Source organism: Triturus cristatus, chromosome 8 (assembly GCF_964204655.1).
Source record: "Triturus cristatus chromosome 8, aTriCri1.1, whole genome shotgun sequence".
Lineage (NCBI taxonomy): Eukaryota > Metazoa > Chordata > Amphibia > Caudata > Salamandridae > Triturus > Triturus cristatus.
This window is the reverse complement of record NC_140591.1, coordinates 1,273,694,760-1,273,719,254: the sequence shown is the minus strand read 5'-3', so window position 1 is coordinate 1,273,719,254 and position 24,495 is coordinate 1,273,694,760. Positions and strand designations below refer to the sequence as shown.

Genomic DNA, 24,495 nt, shown 5'->3' with positions numbered 1-24,495 from the left:
TTGACTAAACTCACGTTGGGGTGGTACGACGGCGGTATAGCCCTCCCCGATATTCGTAAATATTACTGGGCGGCCCATCTCACAGCGATCAATCACGGGACGTATGGTGACGGGAACGACCCAGCTTTCGGTATGGATAGGTGGCTGCTTCCCGGCGGGAACTATGAGAGAGCACTCTACTCCAAACGAGGTACACATAACCTCACGGGTCCTACCCTTCACTCGGTACAAGTCTGGCGCATGGCCCAGAGGAAGCTCGGATGGGCAGGAGTCCTAACGCTAGCCACGCCACTCTGGGCGTCTGAACAACTGGGCAATCTTGGACGCACAAAGGGCTTCCGCAACTGGGACTTGATAGGCATCTCCCAAATCAGAGACATCTGGGGCCCCACGGGGATCCGTACGTTCGCCCAACTGCAGGACACATATGAGCTTGCACACACTGAATACTTTAGATACCTGCAGGTGCGGCACTCCTTACAGGCCAATATTCCACCCGAAACTAAGCCGCCGCAAGCCTCCCCGCTGGAAGATAGGTTACTGGATGGGTATCTCCCAGAACACGCCATCTCCCTCACATACAAAAAACTAATTAACAACCCCCCTGATCTGCTGCTGCCCCTTAGAGACAAGTGGGTCGCTGACGGGCTTGAGATAGACGACGAGGAATGGCTCGTTAGCCTCCCCTAGGGAGGTCGCGATATCTGCCCGGCTGCGCCTGATCCAACTCAAGCTGTTACACAGAATCTATTTCTCCTGTACTAGGTTACACAACATGGGTAGGGCGGACACAGTTCTTTGTAGGAGGGGATGTGGGGGTACGGGTACCTTTTTCCACGTGTTGTGGGACTGCCCCCAGATTCAACGTTATTGGAGAAGGGTGGTAAAGTGTATGGAAGAGGTATGGGAGGTGGAAATTCGCCCGGAGGCCAAGAGGTGTCTCCTTAACATATGGGAGCCAACGGACCTGCCACCGAAGGGAAGGCTCTGGGTGACGCTTGGTCAAATGGTGGCTAAACGGAACATTGCCAGACTCTGGGGAAGCCCTACTCCACCAAAACTCTCGGACTGGCACGGCGACATGGACTGGTGCATGCTGCGAGAAAAGACTGTATATATTGCAAGAGGGTGCCCCAGGAAATGGGGGGAAGTATGGTCCAAATGGAATGACTTTAGGGGTGGCATTTGTGAGCCGCCTGCCGTCGAGCAGGATGACGCAGGGGCTATATAGGACTCCCACGTTTTAGTGGCTCCTGGGGCTGAAATTGGGTGCCGCGGCCGCCCATGGGTACGGAGTGTTTCTACGGTTCGAGTGGTGACTGGTTTTAGGGACGTTTGGGGGGGAGGAGGTGGGGGGGGGGGGGAAGTAGTTGCTCGTTAGGCGCCGGCGCCGTTGGGGGTTCTCCGCTTGTTTATGGCTGAACATAGAGAAAATGAGGCCTGCATTATCCTTCTTTAACTGGTGATACGAATGCACTTTCTAGCGCCGCCGTACCCCCGGGTTGACGGCAATGGGCTGTGTTAGATAAGACAAAGTGCATGTATGCAAATATGCGGCCGGCCCGAGGGGTTGTAGGCCAAAGCTGTGTATTGTAAACATAACAATAAAGGTCTTTAAAAAAAAAAAAAAAAAAAAAAATTGGTTCTAATGGATCTCATGTATCTACCATATATTGGAAAGACATCAGAAGTAGATGTTCATACAGCTCTCCGAACATGAGAATATTCAACACGCGCCCGTGTTGGGCTGAGCAGCAATCTTGCGATATGCCTGGAGCACCCACAACGGCAGGAGCATACAAGAGCCAGTCTCAGTACGTTAAAATAGCTCTAATGGCTTTCCAGGTTGACCAACTTTTACAGGCAATTCCATTCCCTAAGGTTTCCATAACATACCTTTGAGGTGAAAAGACTAGAAAGACAGAGCATTCAGGATTTAAAAAAAGCTTTTGCTTAAATGTTTAAACATTCATCTATCCAGATTCAGAACTGCTGTTCTGTGTGGAAGCATATGTGTTGCAATCTGAATTAGGAAGAGTACTCTCTCAACACCATGACCAAAACAAGGAACTCCACCTATCACTCATCACTCTGCTCAGAAGTTCATTACATGGTTTTCATAAGGGAACTGAAATGGTGTATCAGGGAAGCCTGGTCTTTCCGAGGAGTGGATCTCGTTTTTTTTTCAAGTGTGTTGAGTCAGAAATTACTCCCACTATACCAAGGTCATCATTTTTTCATGGGTGAGCCCCTTGTGCCAAGGAGTACATTCAATATGGTGGTGCCAGAAATTTACCATGAATGCTTCAGCCACAGCCATGGGTACCTCTAAAAATTCCCTCTGGTATACAAGAGTCGGTATTTTGCCATTGACACTCCCCATAAAATGAGCGCAGGAAATCTTATGACAAGAGTTACCTCAAGTACCAGTTCCATCATTTTGCTATGGATCCAACCAATATGCTAAGAATTACGTGCATCATGTCATGGCATTTAGCCAGGTGTGGTGGTGCGTGTTCTGTGTCCCTGGCACGGTGTAGGACTGTGCTATCGGCTTTTACAGTTAGACAGTTTGAATCCCCACAGCCAATGATTGTGTCTTAAAAGAAGCAGGTCAGGGTATGCAGTTTGCCCTAGGTAACAACTCCCATCCATATTCTATTAGTGCCCTTGTCCATAACTCAAGAATAACCTCCAGTATGCCAGACCAGCAGCACACTTGCAAGCATAGCACACATACACTGACACACACATTTTCTCATACCTACATTCTCACTATATCTCTTGCACTGTTTTGTACATTTGTACTCTGTCACACTCACACGGGGACACACTGCCACTTACACTTCCATTAGTCATTCTGCTTTTATTGTGTTAGAAAAGCTTGTCCTGCTGCTTCTGCTATACCTGCCTTGCCTTTTAGTGAGGACAATTACAAGGACTGTATAAATCACTGAAAGGAGGGGAAGAAGGATGGGAGACCACGAGAAAGTTTCATAGAATGTAGATTATTATTTACAAGTAGTTGTATCATACAAAGGTAACCATGACACACGTGTGCACTGACTGTACCAGTGGCGGTGAATGGCGCAGTGACACAAGGGTGAAAAAACTGCGTGAAAGGCGAAAAACAACAAATACAAATGATTGCGTGGTCAATGATACAAAGCAGATATATACAAGGTAGGTATTTTGATTTGGGCTGAGTTGGTTGACCACATTAGCGCCACAGTTTGCGCTGAATAGTTGACGGCGTTTCGACCTGTTCAATTCCAGGTCATCATCAGGACAATGGCTACTGATTTCAATATAGTGCTGAATTAGTAGTGGGGTATCAATCAAGACGATAGTTGCCAGTGGCCGAGTGGCGCAGGTGAAGAAGGGGGTCAAAGAAGGACCACTGAGTAAATCAATTCCGACAGAGAATATCCGTGTTCAGAGAGTGAAGATAACAAGGTGCCGGGACCTGGATGCTTGAATTGTGGCTATCCTCGGGGGGTCCAAAGATTCAAGAGGCAAGCAGGCCCTGGATATGTCGTAGATGGCTATCCTCGGGGGGGCTTCCAAAGGTTCAGGAAAAGCTTCATATTCATGAGAGTTGTGTACTTTTTATATGTGTAGAGTAAGAGGTGTGCTCATGTAAATGCTGGGTGATGGTTAATAGTGTGAGTGAGTGGTGCCAGTGTAGGATGAAAAATGTGCTCATGTGAGTGTCTGGTGAGCTGCATGAATTCAATGTGAGAGAAGGGCCAATGTGAGTGTCAGGTGAGAGGAGGGAGTGCAGGGTGGTGTGAGTTAAGTAAATGCAGGGTGAGTAGTGTGCCTGTGTGTGGTGCAGAGTGAGCAGTGAGAATGAAGGGTGATCTGTGAGAGTGACTGGTGAGTGCGTGGTGAGAGGAGTTAGTGCAGCATGAGTGGTGTGTACCTATGAGTTTCAGAAGACTATTGTCCCTTTGTGCAGGCAGGATGAACAGAGTGCCTGTAAGAATGCAGGCTGAGAGGTTTGTCCGTGTGAGTACAGGATGAGAGAGGAAGTGCAAGATGAATTGTGTGACTTCAGGGTGAGTGCTCTGCTTGTTTGCGTCGTGTGATTGCAAGGTGAATGCTGTGCCCATCTGAGTGAAGGGTGAGGTGTGGGAGTAATAAGAATGTTTATATGAGTGAAAAGTGAGCGATGTGACAGTGTGAGGGGAGGGAAGTGACTACAGGTTGAGTGATGTGACATGAGTTTGGGTGCAGGTGAAAGTGCAAAGTGGGAGGAATTAACGCATGGTGAGTGATGTGCTTGTCTGAGTGAGCAGAGTGAGCTGTGAGAGTTACAGATGAGTGAAGGTTCACATGAGTGCAGGGTGAGTAGTGTGCTCGTGTAAGCGCAGGGTGAAAAGCCTGAGTGCATCGTGAGTGGTGTGAGTGCAGGCTAGGTAGTGTGCTCATGTGACCACAGGGTTTGAGGAAGCACTGCGTGAGTTCATGGCAAGGGGCATAAGTGCAGCGTAGTCACTGGGAATGCAGCGTGAATGGTGTGCTCATGTGAGTGTAGGTACAAGGAGGATGAATGGCGTGAGTGCATAGTGAGCAGTGCAAGTGCAGTGTGATCACTGTGAGTGCAAGGTGAACATGAAAGCTAAGGGTGAGCAAGAGGAGGAAGTTGTCTGAATGCAGGATGTATTCCCAGGCACCTGGAGTAACTCAGCATTGAATTGACGGCTAGCATAGAGTTTCAGAAACAAGTTGAACTATTGCTATTATGGCATCAATTAGGGGTGGAGGAAATAAATGATGTGCTGATCCACATCTGGGCATACCCTTCCCACATAGGGTGAACAGCAAAACACACAAGATGATGGACGGAATGTTGCACATTGGCAAAACATTCACCCCCAGTCACAGATCTGGGTTTAATCCATCGTTATTTTGCTCACCACGCCACCCCAGTTCAGACATGGCCATATGCAAATCAGTCTTGACCCTGTGCCTCATGGGACGGGTATGCTCAGACGTGAGTCCCGTGCTCTCCATGCCACTGGAATCAAGATATCCTGGCTGAAGAGGGGTGAAACCCCGAAACCGGTCCTAGGATGCTTGATTTCAGTCCAGGGAGGACCTGGCTTGGCAGTTCGGGCGGGACTGTTCCCATGAGGCACAGGGTCAAGACTGATTTGCATATGGCTGGGTTCAAACTGGAATGGCATGGTGAGCAAAAAAACGATGGATTTAGGCCCAGATCTCTGTACTGGGGTGAATGTATGACATTGTTCTGCATTCTGTCCATCAACTGTTGTTTTTGATATTTGACTCAGGCCTATATAACAGGCTCCCTTCTGGAGTCAGTGCTACTTGATCAGGTGCAATTCTCCATAGCTCTCTAAGAGAATGGTTGACTGCCTATTGGAAAGGTGAGGCTCTTCTATATGATTACAATACCTACCTGAAGCCAATTTGCCTTGCTCTTATGTGTTCAATGTTAGAATGCTTAGCGGTAAGTGACCTAGATGCTCGCATTTATGCGATTTATAACTGATGTATACCATTGTTGGGGACACTAGGTTCCAAAATGTTGCTCTTTGTTGTTTATGTTTACAATCCATGAATGGGATACTTCTGGTAGGAGGGGGTGGCAGAAGGTAAAGGGGTGGCTTCTATCTACCTACATGTGATGCGGGAGGACGGTAGGGTGGGGCATGGGATGAGGATCTAGTTCTGGAGCCATTGCTTGAGTCTATCTACCTAGTACTATTATGGTGTTAACAATGCTAAACTGGAATGTCAAAGGGTCAAATTCTCTGGACAAACCTCCTAAATTATGGCAATACATCCTAGACAGGAGACACAATACAATAGCCTACAGGAAACACACCTTAAATGTAGAGAGGATCATAGACTGCGCAATAAAGCATATCCCCGATCTAAGAATCCTCTGCTCTTCCAAGCAGGGTAGCCCTTCTTTTTCAATCCTCTTTAAAGTTTCAACCTGCGGGTTGTAAATCTGATAAGGAGGGGAGAATATTGGGGGTTAAAGGCAACATAGTGGGTTGATACTGCCCAGGCTGCTTTCATTTAATCTTTTCTCACCCTTCTGGGAGAGTTTGTTGAAGGAGCGATCACTTTGATGGGGGATTTCATTTCAATCTCACATGGAATCTGGAGTTAAACAGCACCCACCCACCCACATCAGTCCTTCACCAGGAGCTTCTTTAAAGCCCTGAAATAAGTGTTCTGGTCTGTGGGGCTAATAGATGCCTGGAAGAGCAACCACCCTGATACACAGAATTATACATTTTTTCGCACATATTGCAGACTTAACTACACTTTCATAAGCCAAATCACTGGAACACTCCATTATGGCATTTGAATTTCATCATGTCACTCTCTCTCAGACCATGCCTCTGTGGCACTAACTCTAGGGTGGGATCCCCCAAGGCCTAAGTATCATCGGTTGTTCTTTTCTGGTCCTCTTGTTAGGGACCATCTCTTCCAAGACGAATTGCGCAAGACTATCAAGGACTTCTTTCAAACAAATGACTCTCGAGATACCAACTTGTCCAATACCTGGGACGCCTTCAAGGTTGGTGCTCGAAGCAGAACTTCAAGCAGCAGAATATGCCCACAAAGACAATCTATCACTAACATTTCAAAGGAAGCGAATTGCGATCTACACGAATATGGCAGAGTCTACTTTGCTATGCTTTAAATATGGGATATATGATCAGGTAAACAAAGGTGGGCTCCCGCTTAGCACAACAACTAAGGGTCAAGCATGAGAAGGAATACATCAGTCACATTAATCTGAAAGGTGTGGAGGTGGCAACGTCAGTAGAGGATAAGTCAAAAGCCTTCCAGGATTTTTATAAAAAGCTATATACATCCGAGCCATTGGAAGAAGCTGAACAGCTAGGCTATCTGCAGAAGTAAACCTGCCTCAAGTGACAGCTGATCACAATGAGGCTTTAGGTAGCCCGATTGGAGAAGACGAGGTTCAAGCCGCTATTTCTGCCCTTAAACTACACAAATCACCTGGGACTGATGGCTTCAAGGACCAATTTTACAAGACCGTCAGCTCTGATTGGTAGCCCACTGGACAGTCCTGTCCAATCATATAGCTACTTCCCGAGAGATCACACATTCGATGAGCGAAGCACTGATTTCGGTCCTTCCAAAACCAGGGACGGCACCACATTTTTGTGCCTCCTACAAGACTTTTGCATTGTTAAATCTGGATGTCAAACTCTAAACTAAGATCCTTGCTACATGGCTGGAAGGTATTATGCCAGATCTGATTCACCCAGATCAGCCAGGATTTATTAAGGGAGATAGGCACATGATAACTTGAGAAGGGTGGTCCACCTGGTCGAAAAGGCTACTAAAAAACACATTCCGGTGGTCCTACTGGCACTAGATGCTGAAAAAGACTGATCGGGTGGACTGGTCCTTCGTCTTTCACACTCTCCGTTGATTCGGCATTTCCAAACAATTTATAAACATGATCCAGGCTAACTACGCGAATCCACTATCACGCGTACTAGTGAATGGAGTGGGATCTGACCTAATTATGTTAGAGCGTGTACCAGTCAGGGGTGTCCGCTCTTGCTGCTCTTATTAGCTCTCAGTATGGAACCCCCTCGCAGCCAAGGTGAGAGCTGAGCCAGCCATTCAGGGCCTCTCATTTGGATCTGTTAAACACAAAATGTTGCTATTTACGGATGATGTGTTGCTTTCCCCAACTACCCCCCATGACATCCCTTGCAGCTCTACAGCAGAAATTGGCACTTTATGAGACAGTGGCAGGTTATCTTATTAACTTTCACAAATCCTTCCTTCTAAATCTGACCCTACTCACATCTGAGATAAAGACACTGGCGGGCTCCACTCCTTTCCAAAGGGCTAAAAAAGACCAAACCTATTTGGGATTAAAATTACTCCCGAATTTTCTGATCTATATCGTGAAAATTATCCCACGCTCCGTCAACATATTAAAGCTGACCTTAAAAGGTGGGCTCCATTAAATCTATCATGGTTAGGTCGCATTCATGCAACAACGAAAAATTACTGGCTTACCAAGGTTACTATATCTTTTTCAGGGACTCCCAATTGAACTAGCTTGAGAATTCTTTTGGGCGCTCCGCTCTCTGGTGGCCAGTTTTATTTTGCAGAATCATGGAGCCCACCTCCCTTATAAACTGCTGCGCTTACCCAGGGTGGTGGGTTGTCTCCTCCTGATTTCCCCTTATACTATAAAGCAGCACAACTAAGAGTGATATCCAAATGGTCACTGAAAGAATCAAATAAACATTGGTTCCATATGGATTGGGCCATGGTAGGCTAATATATATGGGACATTTGATGAAAGCCAAAGGTGTTGCAGGGATTCTGTTTGGAAGCAGAACTGTGCCTAGGATCACAGGACGTCAGAATGTAGGGACAGAGTCACCATACCACATCAGTACCTATGGACCCAAATCCGACTAGCTAATAGTGCCTTACCTGTCCTCCTAACCTTCCCAGAGTAACAGGTAAATAGGCACCCCAGAACACAACTCTCTAGTTCCCAGCGGAACCTTGGAAACAGATTGCCACCTTTCATTTTCTCACTCCTGCATGTCCATAATAAACAAAAGAAAGACACGAGGACAGTTTACAATATTTATTGAAACTATCGTTCCCCACCATGAAGCAACTGTGCTGCAATTAATAAACATATGCAATTGAGCAGAGTAATCAGCATTAAGGGTAAACTATAATAAACAATGAAAAGCCCTATCATGGTTAATGATATATCTGCCTAAGCCTACCCTCACTATGTGAGCACAGTGATATATCAGTGACCTCTGGGATTAGAACCTGCCCCATACCTGGCATTTTTAGCTAGCTGGTCTGCATCGCACATTGTGCAAAGCTAGGTCTCCCGTTCCAAGACTTTTCCCTCTGCAAGAATCCTCCTCTCCGTTTTTCAAAGGTCATGTCTCGGTCTATATGATAAGAAGTGCTGTGTTGGAAAACAGCAGCTGCACTTTTGTTGTGTCTGTATATTAGAAGATTTTGCTTTACCGAGCACAGAAAAATTAAGCACAATGTTGTTAAACCTTGTACGAAGTGTTCAGACTGAATCCCAGCAGAAGAACTGAATAACAATAATAACATATGCAGCCCACTTCTAAAATAATATTGTGGCACACAAATAAATGCGTTACATGTGGACTGTAAAGCAAATCTGGCCTACAACATGCAGTTAGGCTAAAATACAGGAAAACTACAGTGGGCCTAAGTAGGAACTCACTACAAAGGCAGACTGACCCCTTAATGCATATCTTAGCACACCTACAAAATCGACCCTTAAAGCATGCCAACAGGACTTTGGCCTGACGAATTCAGAGAGATACCATTAAGTTCAACTGAAACATTGGGTACCTCACCCAGACTTGAGAGGAGCAGCAACCAGAGACCACTCGCCAATTGACAGTAGTCTAACAACCTTGTCCCATAAAAAGCATTTGTTATGGAAACAGCAGAAAGAACCACTACATCTTCTGGGCCCGAGGGCTTTCAGAGTCTCTGCATAAGACATGTATCACTGACAGTAGTCAAAGCTGCAAGGAAACTACGGACAGGATGACCAAGTTCTGAGTGCCAAATGTAAGACCAGAATCAGACTCTATATCACACAAACTATGTATGACACAAAGAAACTGGCTCAAGTAACATCTGAAACGAGATGCTACAATCTACATGGGGGGTCAGCTAAAGTATGTGGACCAGATCTGGCAGAAAGAAAACAACCACTGTTAAGACAGTATTGTACTCTGGAAGGGACAATTACCAACATCACAAAGGAGCAGAATTCATCGTTAGCAAGGGAACAGAGAAATGCCTGAGTGGAAGCCAGTCAGTAGCAGACTCATAACAGCCAGGTTAAAAGGTAGACACATCACCACCATTATCCAGTGCTAAGCTCCAACAAATGATGCAGAGGAAACAGCCAGGACATATTCTACCAACAGATGCAAGCTAAGTTTGAAGCTGTGCCGAACCATCACCTGTTACCCATCCAGCAATTATGTTTTACGCCTGCCGATACTAGAGAAGCTTTTTTTAATTAAATGTTTGATAATGGTGCACAATTCGTCTGTGTAATAAAAAAAATTCTGAAACAGTGTAATATACATGACCATGGTATAAGCTTGTATTACCGAAGGCCAGTGAATTTGTAGGAAGAACAAACAGGATGATTGTTCAATGTGTACAATGGGTAGTAACAGTAAAAAAATCTTTGCTTGTAGCCTAGCAGTCTATGCTATTTTCTTTTAACAAACTCTATTAAAAATTATTAAGATGTAGAAGAATACTTCATCATTATGTATAGCCTGGATGAATAAGTAGAGAGGGGTTCAGTGAGATCTAAAGGCTATTGAATGGATAGTGCAAGACAGGTTAGATATTAAGCAAGCAGATTTGATGGTTCAGTAAGATTTTCAAAATGCTTTGAAAGACGGAAACTTTGTTGCTGATGCACACCCCTTTATGATCAGGAGGTGTTCTCCACGTATGGAGAGTGATAAAAAAACGATATAGTGAGTTTATTGGGGAATGATCATCGTAACGTGCAGACAAGGTCAGAGATTTTGGATAGTGGGATTAGCAATGGTATTTTAGCAAGGACTGGAGCTCCTGTAGCAGATTTAAACAGGAGTGTGAGGCTACACTGCTTGCCAAACGTTTTACATTCAGTTTTGGCTATGGTATCCTCCATTTTCAATAGAAACTATTTCTTGTATTTTACTTTTGTCATTTTGTGTCTGTTTTTGACAGTTTCCACTTTTAAGATTTTTCTGAAATGGGGAGATTAAGAGATGTGAAGCGAATGAAATTAACCTTCAACTATTTTACAGCATGTGTTTTTTATCGTTTTGATTAAGTTTTTGTGATCCACGTATGATTTTAATTTCTGTAAGGTGAGGTTTGGCAGCACAGCTGCTGGGGTGGCTCCTGGCCTTACAATAAACTTCTCAATTCCCAAACTACAATGCCTTCTTTTCAAGGTAGTTAACCCAACATCCACAAATACATTGTTTTAAATACCTCCCATCTTCCTTCCACTGTGAAGCTCTACTATGCTTGGAGTTCATTTTCTGGTCAACTCTTTATCATATGCCTTAAGGACCAAGGATGACAAGTTGGCAAGAAAGATTTAAGAATCCGATGCAATAAAATGAAAACAGGTCTATAAAACAATAGTTTATAGAAGTGAGGTGCGGTCCCCCATCAATATAAGAAATATTACAGAACCTATTTTTTAAGAGCCTGGATGGAGATGTTCTGTCCCTATCACTACACAAAGGCCAGAGTTTGGGTGGATTTTATTGAGCTCTATAATTGATGCAACACCTGTTTTTGACTTTCTAAAATACATTTGGGCAGAACTTAGACGCCTCAGTATGCAAAATAGGATAAAGGGGATGGTGAACAGTGAGGCTTTTACTCCCATTTTAATCAGGCCCTATGGAAAGAATGTCACGTGGACCATTGGGACATTGTCGTTTTTCACTAACTTAGCATAAGCACGTTGCAGCTTGCCTGCTGCTTTGCACACGTTACTACACGTCTTTATTTTTTGCAATAATTTCCATGACTGCTTTCACATGAGATCTCATCTCTGTGTTCGTTCATGCTTGTTCCCGGGATTTTGACTGAACATTATGTGCAAGGTCGAACAACAATGCCCCTTGTTATTTTGTTCTGGCCAGACCTTAGCTCTTAGACAAAACATACAGATGCAGCCGTTGTTTGGACAGTGTACTTGGGTTTTTAGTGAGGTACACAAATAGGTGAGAGACACTTGGAGAGGGACCTTTCCAGGGATTAAAGCAAAACAGCACCTATGGTGTAGATCTACCATCTATAGGCTAAGGTATGGGGTCTGCTGACAAAGCCCAGAGATCTTCTATTATATAATAATACTTCTTCTTAGCAAGGGGAGGGAGGTTAGGCACCACAGTACTTTCTCCATTGTCTTTTTATGACGACATCGCCCTTCATGATATATGGACTAGCTGCTATGCTGACTATATTTGTACTATGCATTTCCCTGCTTGTCGTGGCACGTATACTGCATGTTGGGGCAAATTAGATAAAATAAATATTTTAACCCCTTGAGTGCCCATGACGAGATGGTCTCGTCATGGGCCGCGGTTGCGCTGTGCCCATGACGAGACTATCTTCCACGACACAGGGCGTGGAAAGGGCGGGGCACACAAGGGGTTAAACTGTTTTGTGTCTCTGTCAGATCTTATTGTGGACAAGTACAAGAGAGTGAGCGAAAGGGTGTGTCTTGTTACCGCGATTCTGAGAGATCTGGGAGTGTTGTGTTCTGGGGTGTCTAATCATTTGCCTCTCTGTGAGTGAGTAGGAGAGCAAGTGAGACACTATAGCTAGTCGGACCTGGGTTCGTGGGTAATAAGGTGGTAGGAAGACCCAGTCCCTGTACACGAAGGTCCCATATTCCTGCGCATAGTTCTGTAATTGTACAGAATCCCTGCAACAAGAATTTCAGCCTAAAGACTGAGACATTACAGCAAAGGTTTCTTACTTTGTGGAAACGTGTAATATTTTACTTAGCATAAGCTACAGCCATTTTGACTGTGGTGTCCATTTCGTTTCCTTTGTAATTCTTTCGCACTCTGCTGTTTGCCTTTTCACTCTGCGTGTGTCATCTATTTTAGTTGACCTCTTTTGACATGGCTAAGCAATGTACGTGCTGGGGGGTTTGTAGGTGCCGGGGCACCTGGTCTTACATGTTATCGGTTGACTGTTTACTGCTGCCATAGGCATTCCTGCTCACCCTCCCTATTTGCTGACCAAGTGGTTATCCATCTGCCCTTGTTTGCTGATAGCTATTTCTAAACCTGTTCTTTCCATTTCTGTCCACATGTTTACATTGCAGAAAAAGAGTATATAAGAACGATGGTTTGTGAGTTCAGTGTACTACCTCCTGCAGCAATTGAGAGTGTTGTGTGGACATGGTCCCACTCACGAGTGATTAATAAACTTGATTTATTTTACTTCGACTCCAGTGCCGATCTCTATTTTGTTGGCCTTTGGACCCGTGGACGAGAGGGTGACCCTGCATCAGTGCGCCCACTTTTGGGTACATTTCCACAACTTGACTTCTAACGGTGCACACCATTTCCCCATTATAGTGTTTTATTAGCCAGATTGCCCTGCACAACAGAATAGATTTTGTGGGCAGCGTTAAGTCAGAATTTGTTGTCTCTGGGGCTAAGAACAATTAATTGGAAATGTGCTGGAACAGTATAAGGCCAATTTTACTGTGTTCTGAGGGAGGTTGATTATTAGGTGTACTTTCTTCTGCTTTGCCCCTTTCATGCAAAGATTTGAAAGAGGAATACCTAACCAATCATATCCCTACGCCTCATTCCTCTTAACAGCCGCCTGCATAGATCACAAATTTCTAATAAAGAACTAGAGTATTCACGTATCTCACAGAATGCGAATACAAGTGCTGCTTTATGGACATTCACCTTCGTGTGCAGAAAGTTAAAAATGTACATGAATATGGCTCTCATCTCTGCTGCTATGACTTTTTGAAATGAGCCCCAGAAAACATTCCTTCCTATTAGTTATATTTATGTGCTTGTGCCATGACAATAAAAATAAACATGGCCCAATAACTCATGTCAATTACAGCAACTTTACCAACACACACTGGCACATTTGTTACTGCAGTGCAAAGATGTACTGCCAATGTCCAGCAACACTGACACAAGAAAGACATGTACAGGTTGCATGTACCAATTACTTTACACAGGAAACCATCCCTCCTAATAGTCAGGAGGCCACTTCAATTGTAATTGTATTTATATAGCGCTTGCTTACCCCATGACGAGGCTTTGAAGCGCTTTTCGGAAAGTGGCACGCTACTCTGGAACTTAAAGTGTATTAGTGGTGGATTAGTATATGGAAATTTAAGTTGTTAATTGGAGTGATGGGCATGTGAGTCTGTTAGATGTATTGAATAGGATAAAGGAGGGATAGAGGATGGAAGAGTCTAGAAGGATTATTTAGGAGATCATAGTAGTAAAATGAGGTTTGGCATGAGTCCGAGGGTGGAGGTAGAGAATATATTGAAAGAGGTAGAGGATGAGACATAGAGTAGGGAATTGGAAAGAATTGAAGGGTTTTTGTTTTTTCCCTACAGTGGGAGAGAAGTAATAAATATATAGATACAATGGGTTTTGTGCTCACATCACCAGTCCTGATGGAACTCTATTGGCTCCACTTGCTAGCCCCCGCTAACTACAAACGTGGTTGCATCATTTACAAAACCATCACAACCAGGACCCCGGCCCCGGCTTATCTGATAGACAAGCTCACCATCAATGGTGGTTCTCAAGACACACCAGCAGTCAGGACAGCATCAGACTGCAGACTAAAAAGATTCGAAAAGAAAAAAAACAAGGCAATATGATCTTCCCATCTATGCACCCAGGATATTCATTAACTATCTACAACCCAGCTTCCTCTCCTCTTACTAATATACTTTAAGCTTGAGCTTGTATGTGACCATGCACAGCGCTATGCTGCCTTTTGACTAGGTTTGCACTATAGAGGCATCATATACTTTCATAAATAAGTACTAGAAAAGTTACAAAAAGGAGAATGTGCCAACAGGCAGAGAAGATTACTTTAGAACTGGGCAACTAGGGTAGAGCCCTGGCCTTGGCTGAATAGCATCTGATTCTGGACAAATCACTCAATCTGCACATGCTTCAAAGAAAAGTGTAATGTAATCTGATGTTCATGTAAAGAGCTCCAATACCTTTGGGCTAAATTGCCACTATATAGAACTGCAACACGTATATGCTGCATCCTCACACAGATACTCTGGTGAAAGTAATAGAGGCCAAGTCTAAAGAACATGTGCAGCATTTAGTGTTATTTATATAAGTAGTTTTACTAATGGACTCTTTTGCTATGTAATAAGCATTATCAAATTAAAAGAGAATCACATGAATCTCAAGGTGGAACACTATATAATAGGACCTTCATTGCTAAGGGAAGATACAGACCAGTAAGGTCCCTAATGTAGCCCAAAACCTACTTCTAGTAAGTCTGTACAAGGGAAAACGACCATATAAGCAAGAATATCCTTTTAAATCCATACTAGCACCCAAAGACTTTAAGAGATTATTTCAAAATATAGACTAATTTATCAGGAGTGATCTGCTACTTGTATAAGATTTTGAAAGATTTGACAAATAGGTGGCCGACCAACGCAGGATGAATTTCAAAACATCATTACCTAGTAGCGAAAATCCAATAAAAAGTGAAGTTTAAAGTGGTCTAAAGTGTCGAATGCAATTTATTTACAGGTTCCTTGTCATGTGGTTTTAACGTACTGAACAACTTTAACCCTTTGCATCCTGGGCTTGGTTAAATAAGTTTGATAACCAAAATGTACATGAAATAAATGCTATGGCATAAATCATGTAAAATGCTATTTTATTACTAGTGATGAGAGAGTGGGGGTGCATCAGGGCCCACTCAAGGCTCCGCCTTTCATGAGTCATTGTTCTTCCCACATTCAACAATAAATTATATGGAGAATGTTAGTGAGAGAGAGAACTTTCACATTTAGTGAAAATGTTACCGTCCATAGAGGTTTACACTGTGTTTTAAAATAGTTGCCTCATCGTGTGTCCGATTCACAATATTGCCTAATTTAAAATATGGCTGAATTAATTACCTTTGAATATAGTCATTTAAAGGTATACAGAGATACGTTTTAGAAACAATAAATATATATTTTTAAAGTGCAAAAGGAAGTGAGAGAAGTAAAAAGAATGAAATGTACAAACAGCAAATCATTCAGAGCGTCTTACTAACCACAAGGGAACAAATCTCTTCAATTTAAATATGGGATGAGTTTGCACATACCTTCCTGGACCTCTAACAATGTACTACCATACATATGAATGGAATATTAAATAAAAATGTCTCTAACAAAATGTTACTGTTTTAAAATGAATGCAGTATTAAGCAACGGAAACAATGAATAGTCTGAGGAAACAGATGTGGGAAGGCGTGCTGCACGTAGATAGGGATCTCTCATTAACCATGTTTAGCCCTTAAAATATAGGCCACAAATGCCCAAAAAAACCACACAACATTCTTCCTCTACTATTGTTTCAAACATCATGTTTTCAACCTACATTAACCCCTCAATGCTCATATATTTCAGGCTGTTTCACATTTGTTAATTATATAGAATATTAACACTCTAGAACTCTGCGGTAAAGCTACTTGATAGGCTGCTGCTAAAGTACATGCTTCACTCAACATGCCGGACGTTCTTTCTTACATGGATAAGGAAGATAGCTGAGCAGTTATAAAAACTATCTGGAGCAGAAACATTGTAAATATGGCAAAATTAATCCCCTCATTTTTAGGTCTCGCCTACGTAGCGCGCATGTGCTGCGTAGCAGGGCCTTTAGCCGTCGCTCTGCTCATTTTGAAGCACACACTCGTGCTTGTGGCAACATCCTCCTTACGGGAGCGAGCAGCGGCACACCACAAGCATGAGTGCAGGGCTTAAAAATAAGCAGACTGCTGTCCTAAGCGCGCGTGCGCCTCTCTCTTCACCCACACGTCCCGGCCACTCACTCGCTCCGCACTCTCCGTCTCCTTTTTTTTTGCTCGCGCTTCTTGTTTTCTTTGGGCACTTCACGGACGCCACACTTGCATTTTTAAAGATATATTTTTGTATTTCCTACTAATGCAGGCACCGCGCGCATAACTTTTTTTAATAAGCGAACACCATACTTCATGTTATAGCACGGCGCCCTCTTTCATGTTTATTATTTTTTTTATCACCATGGCGCCCGCTTTATAAACTGCCATGCCCATAACTTTTATATAGACGAGCGCTGCGCTTTATGTTTCAACGAGGCGCGCGCTTTTATGTTTAACATCCGGATAGCTGTAACTCTCGCGAATGCTCAAGCAATCCAGGAGTGTGTGCGTGTTTCCCAGCTGTGTCTCTCCTGTGCTTCTTTCCCCTCCTGCTCCATGTTGCGGTCTCTCATCGGTCTGCTTTTACATCTCTATGTATAAGGTCAGTCTGAAGCTTCAGGTTGTGCACCGCTACGGTGAGTCAATAATGTGCACCATGTTGTAGTGCACATTGGTGTAAGCTTGTGAAGTGATCCAATTTTGAGCACATCACTCGAGTACGTACATTAGATGGAAAGCATTGCCAGGCCCTCTTGCAGTGCAAGAGATGCTTTTAGGAGAAGGGTCATAAACTTATGCTGGTCACTGTCCCTATCCGCACACAAAGGTCAAGCAAGCTGCATCCGTGAGTGTAAAGTCTGGAATCTCGCCAAAGCAGCGGCAAAGCCAGGAACTGAAGGGTGTGAGGGAAGGGGAGGTAATCACTTCCTGGGTGAGTATCTTACAAACTATAAAGCGAGGGCCGTGACAGGAAGTGGGCCGTCTTTTCATCTTTCTTTGATTAGTCTATTAAAGGGCTACTGCTGCTTTCACACAAATTCACTTCTGTTTTTCATTATAGAGGCCGTCCTTTTTAGGTCTCGCGAGCCAAAGGCTCGAAGAGACATTATATATGTGGGCTTCTCAAAGTGCTGCCGTGGCCTAAAGCTACAGTGCACGTGAACGTGCACGCGCGCAGCGCCATGTGTCTTTCCTCCGTAGCGATCGTAATCACGATCACTTTCACTTTCGCAGGCTCCTCTGTTGCTGGCATTCCCCCCTCACTTCTCGCCCAGCCCTTCTTGTTCTTCGTGCCTCTACTCTCTCTGCCCCCTTCTCTATCTCTGTTTGTTCTCTCGTCCTCCCGTCTCTCCACCCGCCAATCCGTCTTCTTTCCTGAACTGTGCGTTTGTCTGAGACTCACCCGACCCCTCCCTCTCTCAGACCCTGTCTTGTTTAGGAAGACATTGAACAGTAAAATAGCAATGCACGAAAAGAGGACTGGCTGCATTTCTCGTGTCTGTCTCTACACTTGCGGTGATTAACTCTGTTCCTGCCACTGCCTAGCCTGGAAAGGCTCTCTTCTGAGGCCTGCTTAGATCGTGCAGCGGCTGCACAGACTGCAGTTCTTCTGAAATACAATGCAGGTAGTGTTGCAGTGGTGTATTGTCCCCCAAAATATAGGCCTACTGCACTGTTTATAGCGGCCATGGATACATCAGCCAGCTTTCGTTTTTATTCAGTTAGCCCTTTGCATTCTGGGACCTGTAGTCACGCATTTACTAATTAATACTCGATACTAGCTAAAAGTGCCAAGCACGACCCAGGGCTCATTGACGGCTAAAATTAGGTTTTCAATAAAGTGGAACAATCCAACCCCTTACAAGCCCTGGGGTCTCTCACAAAGAAAAGCCGATGACCGCGGGCTAAATTGCTTCATCCTTATTGGCGCTGCTCCTCAAATCAATGGCATCCATTTAAGGAGTTCTGAAGGATGAAACACGAGTGGCCCCAACTCGAGTTCGCATTAGGGCCCACATGCTACACGCAAACAGCTGCCGGCCGGTTGTACAGAGGTCAGTTGCAAGAGCTATTCTCGCTTTTCTTTTTAAGCAGTGCTTAATTTGAGTCGGTGGTTTCCGGTGCTCAGCACCAGCACTTAACCATCTACACCGTGCTTTTCCGGAGCACCACTTGCAGACACATTCATTTATGGCAGGCACCTGAATTTGAAGTGATTTGCCCAGAATCACAGGATGTTGAACGGACGCAGAGGCTCAAACTTGGGGGCATATTAACAAGCCAGGCGATAAAATTATCGCCGCTTTAGCGGCAGAAAACTGCCGCTAAAGCGGCGATAATAGGCTTGATAATATGCTCTATGGAATTCTAATTGAAGCCCATGTTAGATGTCATTCACATTTAACATAGGCTTCAATTGGAATTCCATAGAGCATATTATCAAGCCCATTATCGCCGTTTTAGCGGCAGTTTTCTGCCGCTAAAGCGGCGATAATTTTATCGCCTGGCTTGTTAATATGCTCCTTAGTTTCTCCGTTCCGAAGTCGGCAACTCTCGCATTTATTATTGAGCAGTGGGAGGAGACGCGGGAGAAGCTGCGAGGCGGGAACAGCTCACTTGTTCATTACTAAACGCTTCCAGGCACTACCCCAGACGGGGCGCGGTCGGCGGACTTCCTGACCTTTGAGACGGCCTCTGCTGTGGGCTTGGCACGGACTGACGCAATGCCAGCAAGGCAAAAATGCAGAGCGCACTCGGGGCACTGCCAGACCAGTGGGCAGCAGCAGGGACCCCGGGCACAGAGCAGCAAATAGAACTTGTTTTCACCATGTGGTGTAACCCTCGAGTGCCCGCGAGCTGCTCTGACGGAAGCTTTTGTGACCAAACTTAGTGCAAAGATCTCGAGTTGTAATACTGGCTTAGCTGTCCCGCAGCCCCACGTCATGCCTGACTCCTTTCATCAGCCATGCCTTATTAGTCAACGGGATGTTGCATTCTGGGGCTGGTAGTTTCCCATTTAACATTGTATGAATCGGTCCAGTATATCAGTACACAAATGTTGCCTAAAGAGCCATGACTGGGCTGGTCTGGCCAAGGGGCCACTTGGGATTATGTACCAGGCCAGGTGTGAATACCTCGTCCAGTACGACCTTTCCATTCCGACACATATGGTACCAGGAAAAACTACAAGTACCAGAATGCAAGAAATGTAGCCATTTACGTACACGTGGACGGGTTAAAGTAATCTGTCTGCTCAGCAACTCTGATTAAACTGACTCGTACAGTTCTACAACAGGTGCACTAGCCAACCGAGCTTTCTTTAAAAGGCAGATGTGCGCGAGACGCTGTTAATGAATCCCTGTTATGTAACTTTAGTGTGTATTTTAAAACTAATCCATGTGCAATTACATGTATATAGATATACACATACACACTATATATTGATTCACATAAAAACGAAAGGTTAAAGTGATGTCATAATTAGATGTCAAAATAAAACTAACATTTAAAAACAAAAAACACTGAAATTCAGCAGTTATAGTTCACTGAGCAACCAAAACTTGCAGCCCTGCCATGCATTGCTTATTACCTCACATTACATCAATCATTTCGTGTTAAATGACATCTTTGATGGCATCTCCGATGACTTTTCTTATAACCTCTTAGTCATATACAGCATATAGTTACTGTGTGAACATGGGTGGGCGCGTAGCATGGAAATATAGCAAATCTTGGAGACCAGTGTGGTTGCACGTGGTGAAAGTTACATCACAGAAGTGTGGGATGCAAGTATCACTCCTTGTAATACAAGATAAGGAGAGTGCACCTAATGTAGTTGCAGCGGTATAATTGTAAGCAGGGTTTGGCTTAATGCCAAAGCCAGTTCCCAAATGTGTGTGAGAAAGGCCAGAGTTTATGCTGACATTCGATGATCCCCCAGTGGAAGTATGGAAATGGGGCCCCTTTAAATAGTTGTCACAGAGTGCGATAGACAAATTATGTAGTGAGGGCGTTCTTATGGGAAGGGAAGAGGTGTGGCGCCGCGGCCAGGGCGACTGACTCCGGAATCTGGGGATCACGGTTCGATCCCCGGCGGCAGATTAGCCCAGCACCATGTGACTCTGGGCAATAGCTTGCTTCATCTTCCCGACGGCCCCCAGCGCCTAGAAACCCTTACGGGTGATTGTTCACGCTTTACAAATGTGGATTATTATGGTGTGGATGTTCAACTTCAGAACTTTGCTGAAGATTTTGTCAATTTGAAGATTGCAGATGACCACCAAGCAACTGGCCATTCTAGCTCCTTGAGACCCTCACAGGTGATTTGTTGCACTTCATAAATCTTTAATTGAGTGAAAAAAGTAGAACGTGTTGGTGTCCCACTTCGAGTTGGTGTATCTCATTGAACGTTGCTACAAACTTTTGCAAAGGTTGGAAAAAAAGCACATTTGTGCAGACCTAAAAAAAAACACCAAAATCCCAGCTGTAATAAAGATTGCCAACATTGAGGCGATCTACAAACGCGTTGTGACACTGTTTAAATGTTTCTCACGTTGGCACCAACACCGCAGGCCTGCAGACAGTAATACCAATGTGCACTCATAACATTATAGTAGGAAAAATAAATATCTACATTCCTCAGCAGACAGAAACCCGTTTAAAAGCCCAAAGAGAAATTATATTAAAATCAGTATTTGGGTGATCTCCATTGAGGATGACGTATATGATGATGTCAATGACAAGGGTGCGTGGGCCGACGATTGTGGATAACTCCAGCAAACAAAGACAAGCATTTGCAATGCAATAGGTCTCGCATTTGCAAAAGTTTAAGCTATTGGCATTGTTCATGACAATGCCTTTTTTTATCTATTTTATAAAACAAACACATAAATAAATGCCATTATCATTTACAATGCCAATAGCTAGTGATGCATTATTATTAGCAATGCCAACTGCTCACACTTTTATAATGCGAGACCTATTGCATTGCAAATGCTTGTTATATATCTAATGGAAAACAGGATGCATATCTCTTAGAGCCTTTTTAAAGAACACTATATCACAGCATGGTAAAACACTCTATCACGGCGCAGTAACACTGCACCTCCACTCTCAGAACACTGCTGTACCTCCAGTCACTAAGTGTCTTTACCTGGTGACTCTGTGCAGCCACCCGAAGCCTTTCATCTGGTTTGTGCTATACAGATACCATATGTATAGAGCCAAGTTATAGTCAGTGCCCTGGTAATCCTCCAGCTAATTCTGTTCAGCCCCACCACAAGTGACATGAATTGCAGATAATGGGGTTACTGGCACACCGGGGCAGAGTTAATGGTGGTCACAAGTTAACACCTGATCTTGCACTAAAAAAAGAAGAGTGACCAGGTTAAATTGGTAATTCCAAATCCCCCCCTGTCGTTTCACGCAGAGATTTCAGCTGCTTTTTGGAACCAACATCTCTGGGTGAAACAAACCTGATCGGGAGTTGCCCAACACATCTCCTAATTGTCTTTGATTCGGTAGCTTCTGTTACTTCCTCATCTGAATGAAAAGGGACCTGGTAATGTGTTTTAATAGTACATTACATATGTAGTATTTTGGTTTAATTATTTTCAGTTTTGTGATGCCCTGGCAAGGTGGTCAATTGTCTGCTAAAATGTGTTTCGTTGGCAAGAAAGGAGCCCCGCTCACGATTTGGAGATTTAACCTCTGAACATAATGTAAGTGTGCAGCTTATTTTTATAGCGCCTAATACCAACAGATTTTTAAGCTTTCCGCACTTTCACAGTTCGTGAAAAGAATATCGGTTGCCGAGGATTACTCAGTGTAGTCAAATGGGGACTCCAGGATTGGGGCCCAGGTCAGACTACAGCTCCCAAGCAGAGCCTTATTGACCTGTACAGAAGTGGATTCCCACCTTCCAGGTAACTCTGAACGTTTGGAATTCCTGTGCCACGGCTGATATTTTGTGCTTACCTGACACATGATTTTGGCTTTTTCATGAGCTCCGTTTTGCATAAAAGAGTCTTGTTCTAATGGGAACTGCTCTGATTCTGTGCATACGTCTCTGTATCTCCTATGCTCACATACCTGCCTGATCCCACCTGTAAAACCCACTAGTGTTGGCGGACAAGGGGAATATGTGCACCTCCAACTGTGAATGCACTTTACACATGCCATACAAATAAGGTTTATCTGTTGATGCACTTGCAATCGAAGTGCATCTTCTTTCAGCTTCACAAGTTTAATTCGGTCAGTTGTTCTGATATTTATTGGGGACTTTTGGGGGGGGAGTTTTAAAAAGCACTCCTTCTACAATGCTTATGTATGTATGTTGGGCCCTTGCGCTTCTCTTTCAATAAGCAGGTGATTTGTTAGCATCCACTTCAGTGCAAGTGCGTTTAGAGTTCAAGGACGGATTGCGTACACGGACACCCATATTCACTTTTGTTTTTCTGCCCGCAACTTTCCCACTCCTGTTTCAGTGGACCATTGGCGGCTAGTGCTTGTTTAATTAAGTGTTTTTGTTGGCAGTGGAGTGATCACATAAGGGTTAAAAACACTGCCATTTACAACGCCAATAGCTCAAACTCACAAAAATGCGAGACCTAATGCATTTCTAATGCTTGTTTAATTTACTGCAGCCTACTTCTTAGGAAATGCTCTCAATTCTACAGCACCTACTCCAGCAACATGGAGGTCATAAGGGCCTTTAGTTATGGTTATAGAACACTGTTTGAATCTCGAATATAACAATGCAGAATCAACGGAGACTGACACCAGTGCTTAATTTGTAAAAACATAATTGCTGGGACCCTCAACCTATTCCAGGCCCCCAAAGCTATAAGAATGGCTCTGATGGCAGGTAGTTGTACTTTTTCAAGTATACTGAATTAATAAACATCTGTTGTTTTCCTTATCTTTGAATTAGGCATACAGTGCCACCATGTGGCAGACTGTCATCAGTGAGTGCCAGTGCTGACAATTAAGTGCCGATGCCGAGTACCAGAAACTATCTGCTCGAATTAAGCACTGACTGACTGACACGTTGAGTAAACCAACCTCTATTTCGAGCTGTAGCATACTTTTTTTCTCACATGAATGAAAAAGAAATGCATAATTTAAAAAAAAAAAAAAATGTTGATAAACAAATTTTTCTTTTTCTTATAGAGAGCAAAATCAAGAAGCACATACATCAACCTGATGAAATTGGCATCAACAAGACCTATCACAGAATCAGTGACAATCAATCGCAAGACCCCCCACCCCCTCCCCCAACCTTCCACTCCCGTCCCTCGTACTCCCCCCCCCTTAAAACAAGCCCCCGAGCCATTTCCCCCCATACTCTGCGAAACTTTTTGGGGCAGCCCCGGGCAGTGTACAACGTCCGTTCCTTTGCGGCGCACCAGTCCACCCCTCTTCTCCATTTAGCGCCCTTGGGTGGGTCAATCTGCTTCCTGGCGGCTGCAATATCTATTTTAGCCACCACCAGAGCAGTAGTTAGGAAATATTTTTCATTACGGGATCCGTCCAACCCATCCGTTATTCCCAGCAGAGCCAGCTTAGGGTCGTGGGGGACCTCCCATCCTAGGACCTCAGTTAATTAGATTTCAATCTCGGCCCAGTAGTTCCCCAGGCGTGGGCAAGACAAGACCATGTGAAAAGTCCGCAGGCTCTACCCCGCACCGAGCGCATGAAGCATCCTGACACAGGCCCGCACGATAACATTTTTTTTTTTTTTTAAAGAACTAAGGGCCTTATGTATCATTCAAAATTGCGATCGCAAACGCCGAAATTCGCAGAACTTCGGCGTTTGCGATCGCAATTTAGCTAAGTGGGATGTATTAAGGTAAACTGCCTCACAAAGTAAGGAATCGCAAATTTTGCGATTCCTTAAATGCAATGTAAGAGGCACAGAAAAAGTGCAATTTGGGCTTAAGGAATCGCAAATTACCACCTACTACAAGTTGG

At 44.2% G+C, this 24,495-nt stretch overlaps 1 protein-coding gene across 4 annotated transcripts in view; it reads right to left on the bottom strand.

The window, feature by feature from the left end:
* Nucleotides 1-24,495, bottom strand: part of DCAF6 (DDB1 and CUL4 associated factor 6) — a 525,140-nt gene that overhangs the window by 487,571 nt on the left and 13,074 nt on the right. The window lies entirely within an intron of this gene.